The 13,674-nt window shown below is 29.8% G+C and overlaps 1 long non-coding RNA gene across 1 annotated transcript; it reads right to left on the bottom strand.

The window, feature by feature from the left end:
• Positions 1 to 3,803: 3,803 nt before the first annotated feature.
• On the bottom strand, positions 3,804 to 10,035 carry LOC107457417 (uncharacterized). The gene is made up of 2 exons (XR_001585827.3): positions 9,343 to 10,035; positions 3,804 to 4,244 (listed from the first exon to the last, which is right to left on the bottom strand). It is a non-coding gene; the product is annotated as an uncharacterized lncRNA (long non-coding RNA).
• Between the last annotated feature and the right edge of the window lie 3,639 nt (positions 10,036 to 13,674).

The following is a 13,674-nucleotide window of genomic DNA, read 5'->3' as shown; positions in this document are numbered from 1 at the left end:
CAAATTTGAGTTTTAACGTTTTACGTTTTTATGTAAATAAAATTCAAAAATAATTAGTTTGTGAAAAATTTTAATAAATGTTTTAAATATAATGAAAGTGAGCGAGTAACCCACACAATGAGTTAGTTTTTAATTTTACTACACTTTAATTTGCGAAGAAACAGTTAAAACAAAGAAAACAAAAAAACTGCAAAATTTTATTAATCTTGAAGCTTTCAAAGGAAGCAAAATGCCTGGAAGATATTGGATAAGGAGCAGACATTTTTGAATTTGTGATATTCTAAAAAATTTTGACACAGACTTTTTTTGATTAGCAGTCTGTTTGCCAGCACGGATAATAAAGCTAACTTTAATATCTTTATGAACAACTTCAAAACTCCTACATTACAAATGATAATCTTAGGAATTTCTTTAATTAATTTTATAAAACTTTACATTAAAATTAATTTTATAATAATTTACATCGAAATTTTTTATATAATATTATTTAAATTTAAAATATTTCTAATAATTTTATTTTACCACTTTATTACATTCCTTAATTTATGCACCCAAGCAGTGTTTAAAGACTGACAGAATTAAATTGTACAGTGATGTTCTTAGTTTATCCTTTATATTTTTAACTATCCGTGTTTTGAAAGAAGAAAAAATAACCTAAAGCCTTTTGCGTTAGAGGAACCACGAATTGTTTAAATTAATTACTTTATCCACTGTAGAAAGAATCAAAAATGTTTTTGTTGTTATGTACAGAATAAAATTGTGTATAATAGTTTTCCCTCTCTTTACATTATAGTGCTTAAAAAATTTTCTTATAACTGTGTTAGTGTCCTGGAACTTATAAGTCAGGATAATGACAATTTAGTCATTTTACAGCATTTAACATTACTTTAAGATTTTGGCTTAAGACGTTTAATTTCTGCAGAAAACATCAGGATTTCGTGAAATAGCTAATGTAAATGTAAATAGTTTATTATTAATGATTTCAAGAGGTCAGAAAAATTACAATTTAAAAACCTTCTCACCTTGTAAAATTTTTGAAATACATTTTGACTTAGAAAGTTGGTTCTTTATTCCTGCAATTAGACATGTTCTGATAGAATTCTAATCAATCTCTTAACCTAAGATATTGATTGCTGGCGCTATCTATTTTGGTTATAAATTACTAAGAAAACTGCCAAGAAAATGACTGACTTTCAAGTGACAGACAAATTATTGACAGAAAAAATTATTTTCAACAAAGTTTTTGGAAATAATACCCTCTGCATATATTCTAGAAATGCTTACAATGGTTGAGATAAAATTAGATATTGAAAAATGTATGGGAAGTTTTGAAGCTAGTAACTATTGTTTAAGACATACCAGGAAAATGACATTTTGATATGCAATTAAATATTTTAACTATTCAAAACAGTCAATGCTAGTGCAAAGTCATTTTAAAATGCTCACAGCAATGCTATTTATCAATTTTTTTTAAAAAAAAGTTCTTTTAGTAGTATAGTATTAGACCTTGGAGCAAGAGACTGAATTGTCATGTTTCGCAAGAATCACCCATATATGGAAAAATGCACGGCGAGTATGATGGAAAAAAAAATCTTTAAAACCTACCATTATTAACAGTTTATCTCCCATAAAAATAAATCACGTGACCTTTAATCTGATTATTTAGGTTTGGTTTACCTAACAGCATCGTTTGTCGAAAATAAGACCCCCCCCCACACCAGACATTCATCTGGACCTGTGGCGGTGACTATGGTAACGAGGTATGACTATTAGCGTAGTAAGTAGGGGTGTGGGGTCACGGCGACAGAAGGGGGATCTTTCTTCAGTCTATTGGTTAGCCCTAGATTTATTTTATTTTATTGAGATTACATACATTTGCTGACTTGTTTGCTCAATATATAGGCTTATAAGTCATTGTCAAGTAGAAAATACAGATAGAACAATTCAGAGAAAGACATCACAAAGAATGCATCCAGGGTTACAGCGGGAATCGAACCCGTTACCTCCACGCTTAACAGAGCGTTTGGACCGGCGATACCGCTCGGCCGGGGAGGCCCCTTAGCCCTAGAGAGAAGAGAAGCTACCGGCCCAGAAATGCGCTATTCTTGTTTCCATGGCAGCATGGTTTCAGACGTTATGGCGGGCGGTGGGGGGAATTCTGACCGTAGACGAACTGTTATGGTCCTTCAGCCAGTAAATAAATAATTCCTAACAAATGATTGGTTTCGAGGGGAGAGTTAAAATTTGTGATAAATCAAAATTGATTTTACACATAATGAACAAGATATTTAAGGTTTTTTCTTTTCTTTTTATAAGATTGATTTTGTATTTTTATTTTCAATAATTAAATTGACGGATGGGACTTATTGCAATTTGAAACATTTTTATTTATAATTAAATATTTTCTACAACAAAATTTGGGTTTTTGACAGTAATTGTCAAAACAAAGAGTTTAATGTTAAAATAATTCAAAATAGATCACTTGCAATTTATGTATGTTTATTTACATATACTTGATATTTACAGTAACTTATACCATTATAAGTTAAAAATAGTTTTTAACACTATTTTTACAGTAGTCTAATTTGTGAAGAGGGTCATAAGAAGTACGTTAATTTCTACCTTGATTTTCAAATCTATTCAATTTTTTTTACATAGAACTCAATACTGAATTAAAGAGGGGGCTCAACAAGCATGGCAATTTCAAAATAAATTTCTAATACTCAAAATCATGTAGAATTGTGCAACAACCTGTTCATATCTGCTGTCACTTTGCTTCTTATGCGCAGGGTCTGAACACATACTCTGGTAAACCTGAAGCTAATTCTGCAAGTTGTTTTTCTGGTATAGCATACAGCACAGATCGCTCATTACACAGTCGAAGAGCTGGACTGCTTTCTATATATTTTGGTAAAAGTATTTTAAATCACTGAGCGAAATCTTGTTCCACATTAGTTACGTTTGGAAAGAAGTAGACTTAATGTGAATTTTACTTTTTTGCTATATATCCTAGAACATATATAGTATCAAAACAATTTGGCACACAATTGTAAAACAGGGTGCATAGCCAGATTTTTCAACAAAAAATAAGCTCCTTTATAAATATTTTTAAGCACTCAAAAAATATTTTTAATCACTTAACAAAAATTACTGTTTTTCTATTAAGAACTTAAAACGTTCTTAATGTATAAACATAAAATCAATAAAATTCAAAATCATTTTCAAAAACTTAACAAAATTATGATAAAATAACTAGTTTCTGATAAATATAGCAGAGAAAATGTAGACATCATGCATTTTTTTTTTTTTTTTGGTAATTTAGAACGACAATTGATACGGCAAAGAAAAATTATCTTTTTAAAAGCACTTTGAGCATCTTTTACTAACTCTGAATAAAAAAAAAGCATCTTTAAAGGCTTTTAAAATAATAAATGAAAAATAAGAACCTTTAAGCACTTTCAAAAAATGCTAGGCACCCAGTAAAATTAAGTTTATCCAGAGATAATTTCCTACAAAAATTAATTACCAATAATTATTTATTTAATGATAGCAACAAAAAAATTTGAGTTGCAATGAGCATAAATTTATATGGGCACCTTGCAAGTCATAACTAAAGACAAAAAAATTAAGACAAAATTCATCGAACTATTATGACAACGAATATATGTTTTGGGTTTTCTAATAAAATATTAACTAATGATCTTTTCTTCACTGGATAAACAAATTGTGTGCAAAAGATTTTTGATTTGCTTTATAAAGATATCAAAGTACGCAAAAGAAGATTTAATGAAATGTGGATGAACTGAGAGGATGCAAGAACTGACTTTATTCAAGCTTTGAGTATTTCACTTATGAACATGTAACTGATAATTACAATTTGTACAACAGATTAAAATAAATATTATACAAACAAATGATGATGCAGAAAATAAAGAACTAACAGAGTTTATTACTTGAGGGGTCTATCCAGATTTGAATAAGAGAATTGCAACTTGTCCCAAGTAGAAATAAATGAAGTGCTTCGTTTCGTGAGTGACGTAACTACCGAAATTTCGACCTACGATACAATGCCAGGTTGGGTTATATTTCTTGTCAAATTCTTTCTTGATATAAGCAGCAATATCTTTTTCTATATTATACTTCTCCAGAGCTTGGGTCGCAATATCAACAGCATCCTGCTGCATCTCTTCTGACATGTCTGCATTTTTTATGACTGCTTTACGGTCCGAAGACATCCTTCTTCCCTGAAATAGACAATTAGATATTAGTCATAATATTCTTTGAAAAATATTTCAATAGAACCCTTCAATGCCAATCAGCTTTTTTGACTATTCCATAAAAGATATACGAAACTCCTGTGGCAGAATTGGGGGGGGGGGCAAATTATTTCCTTCTTCGCAGTTTGTAACCAGTAACTAATCATCACAATAATAAACACAATTAAATATAGTTAAATCTGTAGCAGTCATTGCCGAAAGAAAGAATGGCGACGAAATCAAGCGAATTGGACTAGTGAATATGCGTTTCGTCCCGAGAATAGATTGTCGTGATAAATAATATCACATACATAGAATATCAGATTTAAAACTTATGGAGAAATGAATTGCAATAACTGCTGAAAATTCGATAGAATCATTGCCTTAAAAGGTAAATACTCAAATACACGATTCGAATTCTTCATATTGTTTGAAATATATCAGGATATTTAAAAACCACATGAAAATCAATATCCATAACTGTCAAAAATTCTATCAAAACATAAGTCTATTTACGATACTATCTACGTAAATTGAGCGCGCCAAAGGCGTGATTATCTGAATGTATGATTCAAATATAACATGTAAATTTCTGTACAAAAGAGAACTAAAATTTTTTACTTCTCCAAAGAAAAATCTTTCTGAAAGAACTCTAAAGTTCTGCGACTATGTCTCTGTGATCCTGCTACGGGGATCAAAACACACTTATAAAATTTATTTATCACTAGATGATTAATAACAACTGCCGACTTAACAATCAAACAATTTTGAAACACATCTTTTATCAAATTTTGATTGCAAAGAATGTGTAATGTCATTTAAATCAATGGGCAATAAATTTTTTAACATATTTTCTTTAAAAAAAAATAAATAAATACATTTAAAATTTTTAAACCTAACAAATTAGGTAAACGAAATTAGTTATTGAAAGAAAGAAAATTTGATTTGCGTAAATATTTAAAATCATATGGAGTGGGGTGTTACTTTTCAGATATCAGATTGCTGTAATAAGAAATTATATGTGAAATTTTTTTAGAAGCTTTATGGTTGAAAGTTTTTAAATGAGACAATTTCTCTTCAATTAAATGGGGAAAAAGAATCACTTTTATATCTAATAATATTTCTCAACATACATAAGATGTATATTCTAATATTGAAGACAATCTCACATTTCGAAAAAAAAAAAAAATGCCTTTTTCCAACAGAGATAGGGAATCAATTGATATTTTGCAAGCTAAAAGTACATTTTAAAAACTTAAATGTATGGCAATGATTGTCAAAAGATATTAAAAGGAAACAAAACCACATGCATTTGTGATAAAAATATTGCTTTTAATTATTTTGAATTCTTTTCTTAATATGGATTTATGATAGAATTACGTGATGCGAAAGCATTAAAACGTGCTTACTCAAATGATCCATGCAATTAGAATTTCGCATCCTTAAATATCATTGCGGAAACCAGATATAATCATACAAGTACCAGGCCAACTCTGTACTTAGATAAATTAATTACACTATTGCGAGTGAACAGCAAGATTTTTTCTAAATCAAATTTTTGCTAAAATAAAAAATCAATTACTTAATTCCAGACAAGATGCGTAGTCAAATTTTTCAACGAAAAATGAGCACCTTTTAAACATTTTTTTGCTTGACTTTTCGCAATTCCCGAATAAACGAGAATTTATGAAAAATTTTTAGAAATCAAAGTAATATGTTGAAGTAGTAATAATTTATTAAATTAAAAAGGTCCTACTCATAAACTCAAGGAATTCAAACTAACGGACTTGACAAGTTGACATTTAATGGTTTTTAACAATGAAAAAATTTGAAACATACAAATTTTTGTAACATGAAATTTCATAGGAATTTTTTTAGAAGGAAATTTTCCTTTGACTGCCTGAATTTCCCTAAAAACCTTGTTCACATGATTAGAAATTTTCTCTTAACCTGCATATAAATAATAATAACAAACATTAAAAATCAAAAAAAAAAAATTTTTTTTAATATTTAAGTGGACAACTATTAGTGACCATTTTAGTTTTACTTAGCATAAATAATCCAATTTAGATTGATAGTAATTAATAACTTTTAATATATTACAAGTAATAACTATGAGTACCATGTGTTTAGAAAAACATTAAAAATGATTTTACGTAGTATACAATGCAAGTATTGTGCAGGACTTAATGTCAAATAAAATTTCCCCAATGTTAATAAAGAAACTTGTCACAGGCTTTTGACTTTTTTTTTAAAACTGATTTTGTCAATTTGCGACAGGTTTTGACATGTCAAAACAAAAACCAGTCTTTGACACCAAACTTCTAATCTTGTAATAAGGACACACTAATAAAAAATTTTCTTCCTTTTGTTGAAAGTTGTTCATAAATACATCAACGAAATAATATCCTAAGACTTTACATGATCATAATAAAATAACTAGTTTCTAAACAAGAAATCTTTTCCTGATTATATAAGCCACCATAAACACAATTTATACAAAATTTTAAAGACATCCAATATTAAGTGGCTTTCTATTTTTAATAATTATGTAAAAAATATTTAATTCAAAATTATAATTTATTTAACTTTTATTTCAAAAGTTTATTTTTTAGATTCTAATGAGAAAAAACTTATTTTCAACAAACTTTCATTTAGATGTTTGCCAGAATTAATTTTTAGATTATCAAGTTATAAACTTTTGTATTTACCTAGTACCCTGCGGCAGAATTTTTTGGGGCTTTCTGGGCCCTTTCCTTTAGCACTAATTTCTTTCTGCGAGATACTTTTAATAACAAATATACATGTTGCTAATTTGAAGTAACAGAAACAGTGTGTTTACAAAATTAATTAAAAAAAAACCTATTTGGATAAAATAAAATTGTATATAATTTTTTTAAAATTATCATGTATTACTACTTTCTATTCTAATATGAGCGATATTCTCTTATTTGTAGAAGAAAAACACACTAATTATTTCCTTTTTCGCATTTCATAAAGTATCACACCACATAAAATAAATAATTTAAAAAAAAAAAAAAAAAAAAATCACAAAATTCATAGCAGTAATTACTACAAAAAAAAAAAAGATTGACTGTTAAATTACACGAACATGGATTTTAAAAGTGGGGGGAATTAAATCAGTGTTTCGTTTCGAGATTCGATTATTGTAATAAATAATATTGTGTTAAACAAATGTCCTCCATCCCCAAAAAAGGGATAGAATAATTGCTTTAAAATATAAATATTCCCATGCAAGATTCGAATTTCGTATATTCTCAGAAATAGACCTCGGAATATGTAAAAATCAATGCCAATAGTTGGCGAAAATTGAAACACTAGATGTAACACTAGCGGCATAGAATGAAGGCGTCAGAAAGTAATTATTTAAATTTTACATGCCGAAATAATATCAACTATGAAATAATCAAATTTTTAAAAACCCCATGGTATTCAGTAGCAGNTTAAAACCTGCTGATTACCTATAGTATAATTAAATTTCAATATAATGCATGGCAACTGTTGGTAGTTTTGAAGTTTATATATTTTTTTGGCAAACTTGGGTTTTTGACGGTTTAAACCAGTATTATACCCTTGTCATGTCAAAAACCACTTTTTGACGTCAAAAACCCAACCCTGTCAAAGAATGATTACTTCAATCTGAGATTCGAATTTCCGGTACTATAATAATATTGATCTCAATTGATGAGAATAAATATAATAACTGAGCAATGAAAGACATCTGAATTTTGAAAAAACAAAGCAAAAATTGCCTAAAAAAATGATAAAAATACTATATATATTTACGCTGGAATCTGTGAGAGTTGTGAAAGAAAATTTCATGCACGTAATTTTTTAAAAAGTTGGATAGACATTATTTCAGCCAAATTTTTTTTTAAAAAAAAGGACATTATTTTGCTACAAATCGGAATAAGTAACAAAATCCCCACTCACAGTCAGATTTCATTAAAATGAAATATATGGTATACTTGAAACAAATATATATATATCAAAGAACATGTTTTTTAGAACGGAACTATCTTTTCAACTTCCGAGATATTGCTTTCTTTTTTTTTTCTAATTGAGATCCTTTCTAATTGAAATTCACTATCAAATATAATCTTGCCCCTGGGAGGAAAACAAAAAAACATCACAGAAAGGAACCAATTCGAAGGTTATAACTCATTGCCACCCCCAGGGCAAACCCCTCTTTTATTTTTGTTTAAAAAACTTTGCAGTTTAAATACAATTCGGTGCCTTGGTGATTGTAGTTGGTACGGCAGATCAGGCTAACCATGCGAGATTTTTTGTGGTTTTCTTCTCCATGTCACGTTAACGAGGGGTTAGTTCTATCAAAAAGTCCTCTACAAAGGTACATTTCTCCCAATACCTGATCTAGGAGTTCCCTTGTCTTCTGGATTAGATTCAAAATTACAGAGTTCCTGAGTTGAACATTGGTAGCCATAAACTCAAATTTGAGTCTGATGTTCAACAAAGGTTACAAAAATTTTCAATCTAAAAGGAAACTGCAGAACTTTAAAATTAACTTCTTAGGACAAGATGTATGTCAACAAAAAGGTTTGGACCAATCAATTGTCGCAAAAATATAATAGTAGAAACAGCAAACTATGTCCTTATTGAGTGTTTCGCTTTTTCGTTTCGGCGGTTTTTTATTTTCTTAGAAAAAACAGGGAAAACGTCAAAAGCAAGATTTTCTGAGATAAAAATAAAAGGAAACATAGAAGATTTTATTACAAAGCAAAAACTCCGAAGTACAGGGCCCAATCTAAGGGGCCTAAATTTATATTCCAACCTAAAAATTATTCAAGTAAAAGTTCTTATAATGAAGCGAACGTTTGTTGCATAGTTTTAATCTGAAAACATAAATTTAAAATACTAGACAATTATAATAATGCGCCAATTCAAAATATTGTATTCATTTTTACTTTATAAAATGGGACAGGTCATGACACTGAAATAATTATTGCATAGTATCGTAAATAAGATGTACAAAATTTGAAAATCTAAAATGAAAAAATTTTAAGTATGGAAGAAATTCCAAGAATTCGAGGAGATTTATACTTACCACAATCGATTACAAAAGCGCTTTTATAAAAGGTGCAGACAAAATACACTAGTAACGGGAAACTATGAAACCAAAACTTATACCATCGATGAGGAAGACGATTTAGAATAAACAAGTTGCCGGCGAAATTTGCTTTTTTTTATTAAAATTAGTTATGAAATTTGATTGGACTCTGGGTACGTCTTCTGGCGTATCTTCTGGCAGAGTAAAACTAGATCTTATATGCTATTCTGAGGATAGCTTTTACCTGAACTTCAATCCTTGATTTTAAGGACAATTCTCGCTTTATTTGTTTCCCCTTCCTTCGCTATCGAAAATTTAGAAATGAGTTGCCTCGTCACGTTCAATTGAGTAACGTATGCATATGAGTAAAAAAACAGGATCAGTAGTTGTAGCTCCTTATTTAAAACGTTTCCTAATGGGAAGTCAAACATCAATGACTGCGGTCACTAAGCAAGCGGGTGGGTGACCACTTTGATATGCCTGTGTAGGGATCGAGGGTGCGTTGTTCTATCGTAAAGTGCTGGCAAGGCCCAACTTAGCGTGATTGGGGCCCAGGGCAAAGGCTTTTTAACCCCCCCCCCCACCTCTGCTTCACTACTTCAGTAATGAAAAATTGAACTTTATGGAGGTATTTAAATTTTTCACCTCATTATACATATATAACAAGAAAATTAACTAGAACTTAAAATAGCTATGGATGGGTGATCGTGTAAAGCTAAGGGTGGTGGCGCTAGTGGTAAAATTGCTCTTTCAAGACTTCCGGGTTATTGCTTCCGATATATTTTTACGCCGCAAATTGAAAAAACGCGCCATCATATTATTGTATCATATCTTTTGCAGTATTTCACATGTACCGAGTTCTTTCTTTCAGCCTTTAAACTTCAGCATTATCATATTAATATTATAATCATTAGAATATTTTCTAATTAGGCTAACTTAAAAAGATATTTTTGGCGACATTTTATTCAAATGTAGCCAAATAAGGGATAAAATACAAAACATGGCAAACCTTAAGAATTATTCACAATGAGATATTAACTTTCCAAAATTTTTTTTGGCCTTACGACCTCTGAGAATCAATACATTTCTGAAAGCTCTTATGAATGGTACAATTATGTTTAGATTTGAACCCAAATTACAATAACAAAACTGCATAGAATATTAGGCTTGTTCACACATCGCCTCGTAGTCATAACATAAGCGGAGGGATACACCGGAAATTTTCTAAATTTCTTCCGGTTTAAGGACGCTTGTTATTGTTTACATTAGACCACCCATCCATAAAGTCCACCCAATGGTTAAGCGAAATATCAATCTGTCCATTTGATTGATTTTCGGACAATTGTAGTCATTAGGGCGGAATTCAGCTAAATTTTCGCAATGGCAATGGCAAGCCAATCAAAAGCCTGTAATTTCGTAAATGACATCACTGTTTGGGGAAAGGGACATGCTGTGTACTGCATAGTAAATAGGCGACAGATTTTGATTTGGCTACAGTAAGGCTCCTATACTATCAGAGCTGACCTATCAAGCAATATTGGAGCAAAAAAGTTCACAAGTTAACGTTACGTTAGTATTGTGCTTATGTTAGCTCTTTGGAGCAAATATAGATGATGAGTCGGCCTGTCTAAAATCAGGGGCTCTAGGCTACAGATTTTAAATCTAGCTATCAAACGCGCTCTGTTTACACGTGGTATTATTGTTTCTTGCTTATATCTATAAATGTTTTCTTGTTTTTATTTATTAATGTTTCTTCGTATTATTAATCATAAATCAGGTGATTTGCGAATATTGCGAAAGAATATTTAAACGAAATAAAAAAGCTGATTTAAAAACTGGAAGTTTGAAATGAATTTACTTAATTAGCATGTTGTTTGATTATGTTATTTGACTTTAAACTAAATTAACATGTTGCATGTGAGTAGGTAGGAATTGCATTTAAATTTTGGCAAAGGTCTGACTAAATGATGGTTGTTTATGATCGTTCCAGCCTCGGCTATCAAGTTTTTGTATGCCGAGGTTCCAACATTTGATAGAAATATCTGATGGTTCAACATGAAGAAACCATCAAAACAATAAATCTGTCCGGTCTGATTATTAAGTTAGTCCATCATAAATCTGTCCAAAATCCTACATTGGAGTGATGGTTTCTTACACCATCAAAAATAGAATGGTTCATGATGGAATTATTGATGGTTACTATCAATATTACGTTTGTCCATCAATGGAAAACAATCAAAAAGTTTGACTTGGATAAGATTATATCAAAAATTTTCCTTGTTTCACATCACATAAAATGAATCACATTAATGCTCAAAATAATTAGGCTGAACTCACTTGACATAGAGGCTGTCTTCTGTAGACTTTTCCAAATGAAACTAAAAACAAATTAAATTTAGTGAATTTCGCCACAACTCGAGAATTTTTAAAGGGAATGGAAAAATTTTTAAACGCAATTATAAAATTCATTTATTCAAAATTTATTTCATGTAAAAAAATAACTTTTAATAATTTTTTGAAATTTTTATTTAAGAATGAAGGAAAAATTTCGTATTGTATGGTGTACGAATTTTGGCTTCGTTTTAAAGAATGTGATTATTGGACTAAATAAAAACTTGAAAGTAATCGGTCGAGTAGTTCCTGAGAAACTTCCTGATGAGATTAGGAATTGAGTTTTTAATCAATGCTCTCAATCAAGTTATTTTTCTAAGCTTTATGCTTGTAATAAGGTTGCGAAACATGAATTACGAAAAAATTAATCAATAAAATAAGTTACAATCATTTAAGTTTTACCGAATATTGATTTGCTTAAGATTTATAATATTATTTCGATATTTACTCAATGTTCTTTATCATTCAAAATATTTCTAAAGAAACGGTAAGCCATTACTTATAAAGAAATAATGTTGCAAAAAGCAAATACGCTGTTAAAAATTCTGACGATGCCGTAAATGACGCTATGAACATATATAAGGATATTGCAATAATCAATGCTACGGGGTTAAGAAATTATTGGTAAACATGCGGGGATTATGCCGATCAAAACAAACTATGACTTGGTGAGGAAAGAAAAAAAATCATAGTTTAAATAAAAAAAATATCAAAATAATAACAATAAAATAAAACGCATTTTCTTTAAAAAAAAAGTTAAGACAATTTTAACTTTCTGACTGCTTCATAATTGTTCAATAATTAATTGCAAATCTTCGTGGGTAAAGATATTGTATTAATTAATGTGGTCGTGTTAAGAAATAATAGTAGGTCTATGAGTTAGTAAGGAAATTAAAAAAGTATAGTAAAGGTAAACATTTTTAGTAACAATAAAAATATATAAAAATACTAATAAAATGAAATAAAAAAAAAAAATTTTTATGAAAAAAAAGTCGCTCAAAAATGTTAAGACAATTTCAACTCCTTGACCGCTTCCTTATTGATCTACACAAATCTCCCCAGATAGAAAAATAAGGTTTATTTTCACTCAAGAAAAATCTTTTAATGCAAACCTAAAAAGGTTTACGTGTAAACCTTCTAACCTTAAAATTAGATCTGCGACAATCTTCTCTACCTTAATCCAAAATCTTGGAAAACAACCTTCTATTAAAGAACCTTAAATCGAGGTTGTCTTAGGGTTTTCAAGCGTGTGGAAAAAAAATCCGTTCATAAGGCTATTCTCGAGGCGAAAATAATCTTAAATCTAGGTCATTATAAGGTTTCTTTTCGCGAAGTCTTGTTATGCTCAACTAAAATCCACCTTGTCATGAAACATTAACGGACAGAGCAATTTGATCCTATCGCTAGAAGGACGTCAGCCAAAACGTCATTATGGACCGCAAGTGACCATACTTTTTAAAAAAGCTTTAAAAAATAATTGTTAAACCTTTTAGGATGAAAGGTTTAAAACTGCAGTATTTTTGCTTTATTGAAAGAAGGTTTCTAGTGCAAACATTTTCGAGACAATAATATGAAAATTCCGACGCAAGATTGCCTTAAGGTAACATGCTTTCTGGGTTGCTGCATAAAGATATTGTAATACAGTAGGGAACCGATTATCCGGAACGATCGGGACCATCGCCATTCCGGATAACTGATTTTTCCGGTTTTCTGAATCGCTGTAAAAAGCCGTTTTTTTTTATTGTTAAACCCAACTAAAAAAACTTTTTGGAAATAATCTTAAAAAGAAGAAAAAACGATGAAGTAATACACTAATGATTATTTCCGAAATGATGGTAAGGTAAACATCTTTCAAAAAAGAAAGAAAAATACTAAAATCTTATGAGGAAAAAAAAAATTTCTTGAAAAAAATGGCGGGAAAATTTATCGAATTTCATT

The sequence above is a fragment of the Parasteatoda tepidariorum genome, chromosome 1, assembly GCF_043381705.1.
Source record: "Parasteatoda tepidariorum isolate YZ-2023 chromosome 1, CAS_Ptep_4.0, whole genome shotgun sequence".
NCBI classification, from domain to species: domain Eukaryota; kingdom Metazoa; phylum Arthropoda; class Arachnida; order Araneae; family Theridiidae; genus Parasteatoda; species Parasteatoda tepidariorum.
Note: the sequence above shows the minus strand (reverse complement) of the source record. Positions and strands in the feature narration are given on the sequence as shown.